The sequence below is a fragment of the Pinus tabuliformis genome, chromosome 6, assembly GCF_031772625.1.
Source record: "Pinus tabuliformis cultivar Carrire ecotype Pingquan chromosome 6, CPIR1, whole genome shotgun sequence".
NCBI lineage: Eukaryota > Viridiplantae > Streptophyta > Pinopsida > Pinales > Pinaceae > Pinus > Pinus tabuliformis.
In genome coordinates this window covers 2,090,231,127-2,090,236,338 of record NC_142292.1, presented here as the reverse complement: position 1 = coordinate 2,090,236,338, position 5,212 = coordinate 2,090,231,127, and positions in this window count along the sequence as shown.

Here is a 5,212-nt window from a genome sequence, read left to right as displayed (position 1 = left end):
TTGTCCCCTAGTCTTTTTTTATTAAAAATTGTAACTTGATTTTTGACTCTTCAGAAAATTTATGAACTATTCTAATTTTATTTACAATTTCTTCCTAATTTAACCATTGACTTATTAATTGTGTTGCTTACTTTGTTTCCTCATCTATTTAAGGATCTCAAAACTTGTGTGATAATCATCCAACTTTCTAGTATCTCATGATGAGTAAGGTGTCACTTGAAAAGTTAGACAAGCCAAACGTCTTACATAGTTTTCTTCTTAAAGTTTCCAATAATAAAATTTAAACTTCAACAATGATGACCATTCAACTTCAATAACCTTCGATTTGACATTCAATTACTAAATTTATAAAGCTATTCGTAATAATTTCCAATAATATTTTACACACTAATTTACACTTCAACAATTACAGCCATTGAAATTTAATAACCATTACTCTGACATTCAATTATTGGAACTAGCCATCAAAATTTTCAAAAAGTTTAGAGTGTGTAAGAACTAAGCCCTGAGATATAACATAGGAATGTTTCCATCAATGGGCAAAGGGGGTGCCATGATTCTCCTCAATCCCTCTCCAGCTTTTCATTTCCATTGGTCTGGGGGCAGAGGCACTAACATGAGAGCAGAGTTCTTGACCCTTTGGGGCATTTTAGGTTGTGCCTGTTGGCTCACCTTAGATGAGATTCACATTGCTTGGTGACTCAAAGGTGGTTATTGATTGGACCTTTTGGCATATTTCCTTTTCAGTGCCCTCCTTATTCTACTCAATGGATCAAATCTATTCCGTGAAGGACTATTTTACTTCAATCACCTTTGATCACATTTTCAGGGAATAGAACAACCACATTGACCTATTTTCCAAATGTGGAGTCTCTCCCACATTTGGACAGATATTTTTAAAAGCTTCTTGCAGGGTAGGGCAATCTGATTTGGCTCCTTTTCCATCTCATGAAGGATCCTTTGTGCCATTGTCCAATCCTTTTTTTGTTGTTGTACATGATATATCTCCTAATGGATTTATCTTAGAGACTTCTCCTGGCCTATCCTTAGTGTGCAATATTTTTTGACTTATCAATTTTGGACATGTTATGGTGGCTACACATGCAAAGGATGGAAGCCTCCCATCCAAAATTGTTATCTTGATGCTTTAGTCCTTCTCAGTGCATAGATTTTTCAGTTATTTTTGAACTCTTATGAATGTAACCTCTTTTATTTTTATAACGAAAAATGTATGTTTGGTAGAAAAAATCTCCACTACTTATTAACAACTCTTCTGAAATTCAGTTGGCCAAGAATCCCAACTTCTATGATCAAAGCAAGCATATTAATACCAAATACCACTTGATTCGACATTATGTAGAGGCCAAAGTTATTTTTCTGACACATTGTCCTACTTCATAGCAAATTGCAGACATATTTACTAAGGAACTAGGACGTGAAAAGTTTGAAACCATCTGAATGTTACTTGGCATGTTAGATGTCCCTTCAGATTAAGGGGGGGATGTTAACTAATTCGTGCCCAAGGATTGTAGCCATTAGACTTCTAGTACAACATCAACACCACCCATTGGAACGGAAAGCATTGGGCTATTCATTACATATTATCCCATGGATATCTTGATATTATGGCACTTTCTAGAGCAATTTATGGTTCCTCCACTTGCAAATATCACTTGATTCTCTGGTGTTGGATATAGGAAGTAATTCAATTCCTTGGCTATCTTACAATGAATAAAATTATGGGTACTACCAGAATGAATCAACACTATTACCTTTTTCTTCTTGATATGTCCTTCTATCTTGATAGTTTGAGGAGGGTAATTCCAGTCAATGCATTACAAGATATGATCAAATTCATTTCTTCTTTCTTTAGGGTTTGTTCTTGGTGTATATCCTCTTATTTTGACATTTCTTGTTCCTTTCTTCCTACTCTTCACAATCTATGAAAATAATTTCTTCTCAACACATTGATGACATTTAGTGTATTTGATATCACAACTGTGACAAAGCCCTTTCGCTCTTTTTTCTTCCAATTGTTGTGGTGTCAAACTTGTAGGTTGTGGAAGGCTAGGGGCAATAAGACTTCCATATTTATAGTTGTAAGTGGTAGGCTTCCTTGTTGCCATAATTTTTCTTTCCATTTTTCTTGCCAACACGAATGTCTTCTCCAATGAATCAGGTTCCCAAAGGCGAACCTCATGTTGGATGTTATCGTTTAAAGTCCCTATGAACACATCAATACTATGCTCCTATGGAATATATTTTACCCTTATATTCAATTTTTGGAAGTCCTAAATGTGCTCCATAATTGAACACTTTTGTTTGAGATTTATCAATTGGATAAAAAAGGTGTTGCTTTTTGTATCCTTATAATGTGCTATAATTTCTTCCATAAAAATTGCCCAAGTGAAAATTGTTTATGAGAGCAAAGCCATCGATACCATACAAACTGATTTGGTTCCAAATAGAAAGTTCCAATGCATACCTTTTGTGTGTTTTGCACATTATGGATATTGAAATATTGCTCCATCTGTAGTATCCATGTTACGGGATCCTTTCCATCAAACTTCCTCATATCGATATTTGGAACATGGTGGGTCTTCAATCCAATGTTAGAGTCTATGAAATCATGATTAACATTTTTTTTTGTTCTCATCATGAGCTTCCTTTACTACCCTTTCGTCATTAGTAAGTATTTCTTGTAGCAACTTTGTCAAATATGTCTTCAAATCTTCCATGTTTCCTTTAAGTTTTTATTCTATACCATCCATCTTAGCTTCCACATCATTCATCTTAGCTTCCATGCCTTTAATTAAACCATCCATCTTAGCTTCCATGCCTTTCTTTAAACCATCCATCTTAGCTTCTGTTACTTTTTGTGAGAGTGCATTTTGTTGCACTTAGTCTCGTAATTTTGATACATCATGTTGCATTTCTTCCTCTTCTTCATGATTCATGCTAGATATTTCTGGTTTCTTACTAGGTGTTTCCATTTATTTTTTCAGGGCATCAATTAATGATAACTATGCTTCACTATGCCCTTTGAATTCCTTCAAACTATTTTTTCAAACCAAATTTATGCAAAATTTAAAAAAAAAATACACACATTTTTTCACTTTGTAAGAGATCGATATTGAATATGTTTTATATTTTTAATTTCAAATCTCCAAGGTCTAAAATTGCATCATGTGGTAGCCCTCTGAGCCCTCTTTCCAACCTTGCATGTCTTATCAAGATTAGATTCTCCATGGAAGAGTTATGCCGAATCTCCCATGATGACTGGATTATAGACTAGTTAAATAGAGCGAACTTGTTTAGGATTTACCATTTGAGCTTGAGATCCACATACAATGGGAGGATGAGCTCAAGGGATAAGAGGTGAAATATCCAAGGTATGGTCAGATAGGATTCGATTTCTTATCCATGGTAAATAGTTAAAACAACCTTTGGAAGCTTCTGGAAGAGGAAGCTTCAGAATAGTTTTTAATTTTCTCGAATTTCTAGAATCAACGTACCTAGAAAAAGGCGTAACTTATGCTAAAAAACGCTAGTGCAGAAGGGAGAAACAAACACTGAACGCAAGTGGCTAAGGAAGCAGAGTGCAATGGGGCTAAAAACGCTGATTTTGAGTAATTAGTTCCATAAATTCATACTTTTAAGAGAGGTAATGCTTAGGGATTTATGAAGAGATGATGACATCATGTTCACGGATATTGATTGATCTAGTTTGTAGGTGTATTGACCAAATGTGACAAAATGGCCTATAACAGATTAGCCCCTAAAGTACAAAGTCAGAAGTGACAGCTTATGACTGAAGTGATTTACCTTGTGACAATTCCAAATCAAGAAAAACTGGTCGAGATCATCATCTGATACAATACATTTTCATTATGATATCTTTGTTGAGGGAGGCATACCCATTCTCATCACATAAGCTAACATTACATGTACAATGATCAAGAAGTCTCGTCCACTAATGACAAAGAGTGGAATCATGGTTGGATGACTATCTGTATTATCATAGCCATCATACTTTGTAATATAGTATTAATCTTGAAGTCAAAACCTAGATGGATGGAACTAGATTCGAGGTCTTATATCTCGTTCAGTTGATCATTCAATGTACAAGTCTAACCATGTGAATAAATGAGTTGAAGTCGAAGATGGTAGACACCATATGATTGCTGACCAATGAGGTAAGTCATTAACAAAAGTGAGAGAAACCATTGATGATTTTAATGGCTCTTAAGATATAACATTACAATCTGTATGTTGTGAATTGATGAGTTGGAGTCGAACACCACACATAATCTATCGATCGAAGGCCAATTATGGAAACCTATCCTCGAGAGAAAGGAAGATTTACATTGATGTATGCAAGCCCAAAGGTACCAAAAGGAGTTTCTAAGTCAACTTCTTGAATATTGATTTGATGCCAATAAGAAGTGACCCATCACAAAATGGCCTTGATGTATCCCCCATCAAAGACATGAAATGGGTATCAAGATTTGAGACAAAAAGATGCTAATGTGGAACTAGTTCAGGAATGATAGACACGAATGAAGGCTTAATAGTATCGTAGAAGATATCAACATAAGGACTTATCTTGAACACATCGACGACACTTTATGTACTTATAAACATTGACTCAAAACCAAATGCGAAGGCTTTGATATGGTATGATGATGAACCAAAAAGGAAAGAAGATTTCCCAAACCAACAATCAAGGAGATGAAGTGAAAGAGTGTCGTGTTGAAGAGCGACTCACTACCAATAATAGGTCAAATATCCCATTTTCCAATTTCCCCAACCATTTCTGGTCAACACCTCTTTATTTTTAACAAGCTCAAGGAGGATAACATATTCTTGATCTATAAGTTCATCCTTCAGATGAATCCCTCTTATTAGTTTTAACAAACCCTGAGAAGGAGTGGTTTGGTCTCATCGTGTTGGACAAGTCCATCATTGTTTGATGTTTTTATGAGTCTAGTGAAGGTACAATTCGACTCCTTTTTCATTTTTAGAGAGCTTGAAAAAGAGGCGAAAAGGAAAACTCTAAAGGTTCCTTTTCATAAAATTGTCTCTTTAGTCTAAAAAGGAATAAAATGATACTCAGGAGAACCTCTTAGCCATGTTCAATAAAGGTATCCTTTTTTTGTAAATAGTCTATCTTAGTTGGGAAAAGAGTTAAACTTATATTGAGTAGACATCT